Below are 11,765 nucleotides of genomic sequence, written 5' to 3' on the forward strand. Positions count from 1 at the left end.
GAATTTGTATGTTATGACCTGACCCATACCTGTTACTCCCTATGATTACTTGGTGTATACAGGATATATATATAGCTAAGATCGAATAGATAGTATATTGTGTGAATCTGCTCTAAGCCCACAACCAAACAAGGAACAGTAAATGAAGCGGAAAGCACACATCCTACTGCCTGTCGGGTCCGATTAATATATATCCCTAATGTATCCACCAAGGAATCATAAAGTTAGCATTATAGGCCCCCTTCTAACTGAATGTACCAAGACCCGATTGTTTTGTTTGTTTGTTCTCTCGTAAGAATGAATGTTTTCCCAAGTTTATAACTATATTTACTAGAAAATAGTTTAGATTACTCGTTGTGAGAATATCACTATATGAGTGTAATGGAAAATGAAGATGTACAATATTTTTGTATAAAAATATCCTAATGAAGCACTAACTACCTTAAAATCGATAAGTTTAATTAAGGTTAAAATGTGATGTGGTTATAACCATGCTGATTGACTAGTATTTAACACGACGACCTGCTGGCGTTGAAACTAATGTGACATTTGTCACCTCTTGGCTTGTCTGCCGGGCTGTAGCTAACAGTTGGGATGTGGGATTGTCAGTCAGTCCTGTATAGATCTATACACACAATGCCCGCTCTCCCTCCAGGATACTCTAGTTACAAAACGCGACATAACAAGTATATTGCTATGCCGTGAAGTAGTAGTTTCACATTATTGTTATCTTGTTCTTGTTATAGTATGTATGTTCCTTTTTGTTCTTGTTATAGTATGTTCCTTTATGTTCTAGTTATAGTATGTTTGAACTGACTCATGTATGAACTGACTCATGTAAGTTTCACTATTCTTGAAATAGTAAGTAGTAACCCTCTAAACTATACCTATTATAGTTTACTAGTATGTTTGTTTGAACTGTTACTGGCCTGTAGAAAAGACTTAATTATCTACTGAGTTAAGCATGTACTTTAAGAATGAAGTTTTATAAACAACAAATTAACATCTTTAAAAAGAGTTTTTGAATTGATTCGATCACTTACAAAAGCATAAGAAATCCTTTAATGTGATGGTTATCACAGGTAAATATTAACACAATAACATTGTGTTCAACTTGTATTCCCCCCTTAAAAGCATTTAAAAACATTTAAAAGATAGATTATAGGGGTATGAACTCACCTTATGTGGGTGATTCAATTGAAGATTCGAGTAAGGATGATAAGTTCCACGAATGAAGTCTCGAGGCACAAACGAGTCCTAAATGACATATAATGATACATATTGGCATGTAATTAGTGAATCTAACTACAAAGGTGATTGGGAAACAACCTAGGGTGCAAGAATAACTCACCAAAGGAGTTCTAGAAGCAAGTTAGTAGGTTGAAGGAGGGTTCACGTCCCTATGGTGTGATCACGGCCCGAGAACACATGAAGTGCTCACGGCCCAAGCATGAGTGTTTCACAGCCCACTTGATGTTCACGGCCCAAATGATGAGTGGTTCACGGCCCACTTGATGTTCACGGCCCAAATGATGAGTGGTTCACTGCCCACTTGATGTTCACGACCCAAAAGATGAAGAACACTAGAATATCTTGGTGTTTTGGCAAGTGTTTGAAGATCCTAGTAAGCTTGTATTGTGTAGCAAAGGAAAGGGGTGTTTAAGAGTGAAAGATTGAAGTTCTTGTGGATGATACTTGAGAGAGACTTGAGAGGTTCACGACCAAGAGGTGAGAAATGAATAAAAAATGGCTAAAACTCATGTATATAGCATGAGTTCAAGGCCCAAGATGGGTTCACGGCCGTGAACTACTTGTGAGGCTGTTTCCGGCTCGATTGCAACTCAATGATCTCAAGCTAACACTTCTTAACACACGATCCTTGAGTGTACTAGGCTTAGAAACTCTTAAACAGACCCTTAACACATCATAAAGGTAATAGAAACTAGCCTGACTTTTGATTGATTGAATTGACTTACAAGGTAGAAATTTTCGGGTTGTCACATTATAGTTGTATCAATGTACTAGAGTAGTGTTTACCAAACTATACCTATTATAGTTTTGATTGTATGTTCTTGTTCTGTGTATTGTACTTAGCAAAATAGTGTAGTGAATCTCAAACCATACTGATTATAGTTTAACTGTAATGTTTAGTAGTGTAATGTAAACATTTGCAAATTATTTGTATAAAATCAATTTACCCTTTTGTTTGACATATTACAAAAGGGTTGATAATAAATGAAATAATTTTAGGAAATGTAGCGAATACTCGGTTTGAAACAATCGCAAAGGTTTTGAAACTATTTAAAAATGTTTGAATAAACACAAAAGTCCTTGTGTTTTACTTGTATTACCCCCCTAAAAATATTTAAAACATTGAAAATATAGGGGTATGAACTCACCTCGTATGTGCGTTTGTGTATCAATTAGCGAGCTTGCATAAATGATCCTTGGGTAAGCGTACACGCTAATAACGTTATCCTAAAAATAATTATAGTTGACGTCGTATTTAAATTAATAATATATTAATTTAAATAATGTGTTAAATATCAAATTAATTATGTAAGGAATACTTACAAATTTAATTGGAATAATTGGAAATGTTGAAGGATGTTTTTGGTGGCAAAATAGAGTTTTCGGTGGGCTGTGGGGTGTTTTCGGTGTGATGATGTTAATGGTGTGTGTTCTTGGTGTTCTTGGGGAAACTATGAAGATATGAAGAACAATATGAAGATTTGAAGATTCTGGGCAAAATCTATAAAGACTGAGAGAATCTTGGAATGACTTTTGAGAGCAAAATGGGCGTGTGTTCGGTGAGAAAAGTGAGAAATGAATTGAGAAATCGGTTATATATATATATATATATATATATATATATATATATATATATATATATATGGAAAAGTTCAATAGAGAACCATAATTATTGGTTCTTCAAGGAACCAAATCTTTTTTTCAATTTCTACAGCTTATTCTTTATCGAAAAAAAAATCTAAAAATATCTAAATTCATATATTAACATTGTGAATGTGAAAAATATTTTTTGGATTCACCGTGTGAATCCGGATTCACATTGTGAATTTTCAAAGATTCACATTGTGAATTTGACGTAAAAAAAATCGAATTTGATATCATTGGAAAAAGGAAAAAAAGTTATGAATTTCTGTATTTTTAGTTTTTTGTTTTTGATAAAAAATAAGTTCTAAAAGTTGAAAAAAAGATTGGTTCCTTGGTTCCTTGGTTAATTATGGTTCTCTATTGAACCTCACCCTATATATATATATATATATATATATATATATATATATATATATATATATATATATATATATATATATATATATATATATAAGAGGGGTGTTCGGTCCTTAATGGGCCTCAAACTCATAAATTCGGTCCTAAAGTGGGGCACACACATGTGTGTTCGGTTTCTAGTCAATGGAGAAAAGGAAATTCGGTCATGGTATTATTTCAAAGATGGGAATTCGGTTTTGGCACTTCATTCCTTAAGGAATTCAGTTTTGGCTTTGGAATTGGATTCCAAAAACCGAATTCTATATATATATATATATATATATATATATATATATATATATATTAATGTATTGTGATTTCTTTTAAGTTTTAGGCTTATATATGTTTCCAAAGACGTGATTTTTCTCCATATTTTACACTAAGCATTAAGTTCTAGAGTGAAGAATTACACATTGTGTGTGTTTTCGTGTGTGTTTGAAGCTCATTCAAGGAAGAGAATCTTGGTGCAAGGTGGTGGTTCAAGTAGGAGTTTATAGATATTGGTTCTCTGCTCCATTTCCAGCACATTTACGGTATAAAGCTATAACCTTGCTCATTAGAAGCTTAGATCTATGTTTTTATGGATTTTGGTCCCTTTTTGGTCCCATGGTTGAGATCTTGTAGTTATGATCACTCTAGGAGCTTTGAGTTTCTCCTCTTGGTGTTTTTGATGTTTTAGATTCATAAAGTTTGCATCTTTAGAGTTGTATAAGCCCCATGCATGAGATTAAGCCCTTTTTATGAAAGTTGAATGCTATATCTTAAAGTTGGGACCTTTTGGGGCATGTAAAGCCACCAAGTCAGTGACTTTATGGTTCTAGATGATCTTTAGGGATTGGATCTAGGTTCTGGTCAAGTGGCTTTAGGCATTAAGTGCTTAATAAGCACTTGTGGGCATCAGTGTACGAACGCCCAGCGTTGGGTCGAGGAACACCCTGATGGGTATTGAGCATAACATCAATCCTATGGTGAACATGCAAAACCTAAAGCTTTAGATCTAGTTTTTCTAATTGTACATGCAATAATCATCCAAAGATCATAAACCCTAGATCTAGCATACTATAATCAAAATTAACATGTAATTAGGGTTTAGATCTTACCTTGATTGTTATGTAGCAATAACAATGACAAACCTTCTTGATCTTGACTCTTGAAAGCTTAGTGCCCCAAGTGTTGCACCTCTAATGGAGTCATAAACACCATAAGCAACAAGATGACTTAGGAGAGGGAGGAGGAGGCACAGACTTCGTCCAAGGCACTCTTGAGAAGCATAGGGCCGAATTTTGGGAGCCTTAGGGTTCCTTTTATAGGTGAGCTGCTAGGGTTTCAGTCAAAAACCTAATTGGATTGCTTAGCCACCAAGCAGCCCTTTAGATCCTTCCAGAATCAAGGCCTGAGCGATTTCTAAGTGGGCTTCCACTTTGAATTCATCCACCTTATTCCTAAGGGATCTACAGCCTAAAACCAATTATCTTATAGATGCAATTCCAGTCCCCTAAGTTTAATTAATCTCTTTTGACCACAAAATTAATTCTAAATTAATTCTTGATCAATATTAATTAAACAAAATGATTTCTCTTTTAATATATTATTCATATAATATATTAATAAATCATAATTAATCATCTTTTTCCTTAATTCATCCTATCGGTTGCTATGGTGAAGGCAACCCAAAAGGACCATGCTCATAATCGGGTCAAGTACATACCAAAATAGTTATGGGCTTAGACACCTAATCCAACAGTCTCCCACTTGGATAAGTGTAATAACTATTTTGCAAGTACGACTTCAGAACCTAATCAGCAATCGTAGCTTTCAAAAGCCGTTGTCAACTATGATCTTATCAGTAACGCGTCCTTTAGATAAGGGATCATATATTCCTCCATTCTAGATATCGTATAGACATGAGACATGGATTATAATCTTTCTCTCAGTCTATGTTTTGTTTCCCGATTTCTGATTTATGACGAATGACAACAGACTACAGTTGAACACATCAACTTAGTCCTGGCTTGGCCAAGCGCTTAGGGTGTCATCACTAAATCATCGAAGGGACCACAAATATCGCTTTTATCCCACTTTGGGTAAAAGGAACGGATAAACTTCGACTCAAATGCTCGCTTATACCTACTCATCAAATCACACACAACAATATGTTTTATAACACCAAGTTACTGGTGCGTTTACATATTATCAATGTGCAACCGACTTGTAAATTACAACTCACATGTCTCCGTTTCAAGAATATAAGATATTATCGTCTCACTAATCACTCGTGATAAAATCCATGAAGTGATTCACGTGAGCGTGGGTTTAATCCAATACTCAAATCTTATTTCAGGAGTACTCATGAACACTGCATCAGACTTTTGCTATGTCTAAACACTTTAGACAATCTACAGTCGGATTCATGATAGTCTAGCTTCAATACCTACTTCCAAAGTATTTATCGACTGTGGATGGTTCGTATGACAACCGTCAAAATTCGAGTTAGTTATAGATTTGATAAACTTAGTTGCACATATAGGCACAACACATATTAAACTTAGTAATTAGAAGCTAAGTTATAACCTACTAGAAACTTGGAAACAGATAGAAACAATGGATGGTGTACTTAGATTTCACCTTGATATGTGAATTCTACATCTACTAAGCTGTAGTGACTATCCATATTTGGATCACTCTTTGACTCGAACAACATTTCATGAATCATATACACACATCATGCACTTGACCTAGAAGTAGAAGTTAGTTCAAAGTCTCATAGAAACTTAAGTCAAATTTGAAGACTAGGACTAGTATACTTGATTCCTCAATTTCGCTTGAATCTCGGAATCACTACATAGAATGCCAATAAACCGATAAAAATAAATTACAAACATTATTTATAACTATAAAAGAGTTATAATACCATAAGATAATTTAAAGTCTCAAATATTCTATTTATTTTGATATTCAAAGTTTATTAAACTCCAAAACCCTAAAAGCCCTAAAAACTCATATTTATAAACTTTAACCTTAAAAATCCTATAAAAACAATTATGAACCTTATAATATTATCTTATCATAATAATTTTTATGAAATAAAATTCAATGAAAAATAAAGATTTAGTTATTAACATTTACCCTTGATTTATAAGTCAAAAATCAAGAGTTTTATGCATAAAAACTAGGTTAAGGTGCACATTTTATAAAAAGTTGGATATTTTTATAAAAGATTTGAATTTTTATAAAAGAAACAAGAGAGAGAGAGCCTCTCCTCCCCTAAAATCGGATCCCTCTCTCCCCATATCTCTCTCACACTCTCATTCTCCAACACACACACATCTCTCTTCTTTCTCTCTCTAGAAAACTCTCTCTACCTTCTCTCTACTTTTTCTCTCCAAACACCACTCCATTCTCTCTTCCTCCCTCTAAGAACCAAGAAATTTTCCAGAAAACAAACCCAAGAACACTCCTCAAACTCGAAATCTTCATCATCTTATGGTATTCTTGAAGGTAAAATCGATTTCTACTTCACTTTTCCTTCAAGTTTTGCTCTTTTTCTTACACTTTCTCCTTCTTCATCTTCTTAAAACTTGTTTTCTTTTTGTTAAAATGGTTTTTACAACATGATGGATGTGTTTTAACACCATGCATGTATGATAAACAAGGTTGCATGTTCATGATCTTAGTGCAAAAATCGATTTTAAGGATTAAAACATCAAACTCAAGTTAAGAGTTTTTGAGAAACAAATTTTTGTTCATAAATGCATGTATACATTTTGATAAGTTTTAATCTTTTGATCTCTGGAAACATGACTAAAATATGAGTTTATCATGATATATTTAAAATACTTTAAAAGATTTACTCAAGGAAATGATGAAAACTCACTTTTCTAACCAATCATCATGCATGCAATCTGCCAGATTTCTTTACCTGACTTTAAACTGTCATATCTCACTCATTTCTTAGCCAAAATTCGTGATTCTTTTTCTGAAATATAATATTTTGAGTTAGCTTTCAAACCCATCTGACCTCACTGGAAAATTCCAATATTTCGATTTTTACCAATTTTTACAAAAGTGTTGCTCAAACAGCACTTTCCTTATGAATATTTGTTTTGTGTTGCATGTTCAAAGGACTTATTCATCACTAAAAATCATTCAAAAATTATTTTAAACTCTTAATATCATGTATTAATAGGAACAAAAAGATCTTGATTCAAAAGTCTTTGTAACATGTTGCAAAAATTGTCAAAGTAACATCAATAATCTTTACATAAATCACAAGAACCAAGTTTTCTCTATACATTTTATTGAGCCTTTAGGCATGGTTTTCAACATCAAAAATAAGAAAACAATTTTTCATTGTTGTTAAATTGTATGAAGATGCATTCTGGAAATTTTCAGCTCAATATATATTTTCTTTATTTTTATATGAAAATAATAAGAAAATAGAGTGTTAAATCATATAAAACACTTACACTAGTAAATAAATTCTGGAAAAATTCTTGGATGATTCTTTAAGTTAATAAACATCTCCCATGAAGTTTCAATGACTTTTGTTACTGTTTAATATGGTTTTGAAATTTTCTTTTTGTTTAGCCCCAATAAATCATAAAACCACTTTAGACAAGTTGAAAAGGCTGTATAACAATTTTCACAGCTTCTACCAGAGGTATAAGACTTATAAAAATATTTTCAGAATTTTTCATAATGTATTCCTATTTTTCTCCGATTTTTGTATTTATAATGGACTAAAAATAGAAAAAATAGTTCTGCTCATCCAAAATTCATGCAAATTTACCAGAACACCTTGTAGTACATTAGGAGGCTACATAAAAATTTTGATGATTTTTCTCTTCTGTATACTATTTTTCTCCTATTTTCTAAATTAAATACACTTAAATACACAAAATCGGATTTCAGTATATAAAAACCACATTTGGTATTTTTCCCAGATTATTTACTCTGAAAATGAAGTGTACAAAATTTTTGGTAATTTACTTTAACTGTTTAATAATTATTCTCCAATTAATGATTATTTAAGAGGATAAAACAAAGAAAAATAGAAAGACTAATTGAAAAATATCTTTTATATTTTTCACAGCTTCTAAATGTATAATAAAAGTGTTACAAAAATTTTGAGCAATTTTGGAAACTGTTTTCTATTTATTTCAATTTTTATTAGAATAAATGCTCAAAAATCATAAAATTGGGTTAAACAGTTTAGAAATCAATTTTTATATTTTTCCCAGCTTAATAATGTTTAATAACAGTAATACAAAAGTTTGGGTAATTTTGGAAACTGATTTCTATTTTTCATGAATTTGTATCTATTTAGAGAATTAAATATATGAAAAATGGTTATACATATTCATACTCCATGAAAATTTATCTAGAAGTCTTTTAGTACATTTAGAACCAAAATCTGAAGTTTGGTAATTTTTATTAACTGTTTAGTATTTTTCAAGATTTTATGGTTATTCAAGAAACTAAAATCGTGAAAAATAGTCAGACAAATCAAAAATTCAAGAAAATTTATCTTGAGGTCTTTCACTTCAATTAAAACTGAAATGCAAACTTTGGGAAATTTTAGAACTAAATTAATTTAGTTTTTGAATATTTAATCATTGGAACACCTCTTAAATTGTTAAATATTAGCATTTCAATAATGGGAAATTTCCACTTAAATTGTTATATAACAATTGATTCATTGAAATTTAATTTTCACAGAAAAATGTTTGTAACTTATCAATATTAAATTTTGACACAATATTGGCATAATTCTATTGTAGTAGTAAGTATACTAGTGTTAGATTTCGATTAGAGACTCACTAGCGAATACCATTATTGTAGGAATCGATAGTGGTACAAGTGGAACTTAGCTCAAGGCATCATTTGCATCATCTCAATGCATATTGTGAGTATTCACGACTCCCCTATTTTCGGTTTTTATGTTTTAGGGTGGAAAAACATGTCCCGAAAAACTATTTTTTTGAATGTTGTATTTAAATTGATTTGTATCAAACATGATTGCTATTTTATTGCTATGTCTCTCTATGTATGTCTATGCAACACGAAACATGAGAACTTATCGTACTAAGGCCCTTCCCTTATCTCTAACCATTAACTCTTTGAGCCAATGGTCATTATGGATAGCGCTATTAGGAATTGACAACTCCTCACTCGCCCTATTGCTGGAGTGCATGATACCATATTCATCTATGGAACGATAAGCATAGATCTTGATAGGGCTTCAGTCATAGGTTTGGTTGAGACTCATTGTTTGCTCATACATATACAAACTCGTTACTTATTATAGCAATAAACTTGTTTATTAATTATAGCAATGAACTTTGTTTCTCATTACAACAACGAACTGTTATTACTGAAAACTTATATACATGTTTTAGCAATGAAATTGTTTGCTCCTTGTAGCAACGAAATTGATTGCTCATTTTAGCAATGAAACTTGTTTACTCGTTTGAGTAACGAGCTTTATCTTCCATGAGAATATGAATGTTGCATCTTATTTGGGCAACATACCTTATCTCTCATGATGACAAAGAACTTTGTTTTTACAAACTTATTTACTCATTTAAACAGTATACTTTTATTATTGGAAACTTTTATCAAAACTTTGATTTCAATTCATGGAACCAATATTATTTTGTTTATCTGTGAGTACTCACCAACTATTTTTATAGTTGACGCTCGTTTTACATGCTTTTTCAGGAATCATCGAGTAAGTGGCACTTAGGGACACTTCACTTTTAGGAGCATTCGCATGTGTTGTATTTCAATTTACATTGTAATTTCTTTTAAAAGTTGTTCAAACCCATTGTGAATTTGTAATGATTTTTAATACTATGGTTGGTGTTGTCTTTTAACTTTTGCGATGAAACCCTTTGTACTGCCACGCCCTGTGTTTCCGCTTTAGCGGGGTGTGACAGGAAATGGTATCAGAGCCGAAGGTTATAGAGAATACCGGTTTTCCTTTGGAAAACCACAACTATAGCCAAAAAATTTCTACACGTTTTTAAAATATAGAACATACTACTGGTATAACTAATTCGAGTACGCATTATTGGACTTTAATTAAGTATAGCCTGGCCAACTATGCTTAATTAAGGAAAGTTAATGTGAGGCTGGAAACGGTTATAGTAGAATTATGTTCAAAACAATTTTCATAGTAGAATTATGTTCTCATAATCGAATTTGAGAACGCAAATATCACAATTGCTATCTCCTTAAAATCTCTCTTAGTGAAAGCGTTTCCTCACAATCATTTTCATGAAGGAGAGAAACCTTATGACACTTAGATTTTATGGTGTATGTGTTCCTATCCATGTGAATTTATCATAACCATAATCATAAGACAAGGTTTGTGACCAATCCAAACTCATATGGACTGAACTTGTTCAATATTTATTTCTTGCCTCATGGCAGCACGAGCGCCCACCATTGCTTCCAAGTTGTTAAGCAACTCACCTGTACAGATCAATGAAGTTTCATTAATCATGGTGCTTTTCCTCTATACATTCAAATGAGAACTCACAGAACTCACATGCATAGTTAACTTAACTGGAATGGCATAGAAAACAAGAATATGTCAACTAGAGATTGATCAATTCTTGAAGCGTTTCAAGATCATTAAGACTCCCACTGACCTCTTGACATATAAGATTCCCTTGTCAAGAAACATTTCTTGACAAACAAATACTCAAGAGTTAGTGCGGATTCTTATCAAGACAACAGTTCATACAATTGGTCTTAGTCGGTCTTTGTCTTATCCAAGACATCACAAATTACCAGTTTCAAATGTGCAGGAATAAGAAAACCTTTCCTACTCCACACTTGATGAGCGTTTTAAACTTACTGAAGGCGTGTCACTCAATATCACAATCTTGGAGTACGATTCTAAGACTTGATTTTGGAACGAAATATGATTTTCCTTTTGATTTAACCACTTCAACAATTCCTGATTCCTCTTCTTAGCCATACTAGTGCACTAAGATTTACTTAGAGGATCAATTGTGATATGGTTTCATAATCAATGAGACAATCATAAAACATCATACTAAAGTACTCTCCCATCTTTTCAGATTGGAGAAACTTTTATCTTTCTGCCCAATTGATTATTCTTATTCGTTCTGCCATTCATTGAAACTTTTCAATGATTCAGAATTACACTTAATCTTGTAACCATAACCACATTTACTATATGTTTAGTAAATCATGACGAACAATCTTATTGTTATTTGTGGTGGACTTGACCAGTGCACAACATTGCGTACCAGATCTCCTAGTCTTTCACTTGACTCACATACTTATGTGAACAAGGAATTAGTCTTAATTTCCTAAGTACCAAGATTTCCATACATCACATGACTCAAATCATATGATTCCACGCTTCTGTCCAATTGAAACTTGGGCGATGGGAATCTTTCCTTACTTAGAAAATTACGACACTACCATAAATAACATAA

Source organism: Lactuca virosa, chromosome 1 (assembly GCF_052849685.1).
Source record: "Lactuca virosa cultivar CGN04683 chromosome 1, Lactuca_virosa_CGN04683_v6, whole genome shotgun sequence".
NCBI lineage: Eukaryota > Viridiplantae > Streptophyta > Magnoliopsida > Asterales > Asteraceae > Lactuca > Lactuca virosa.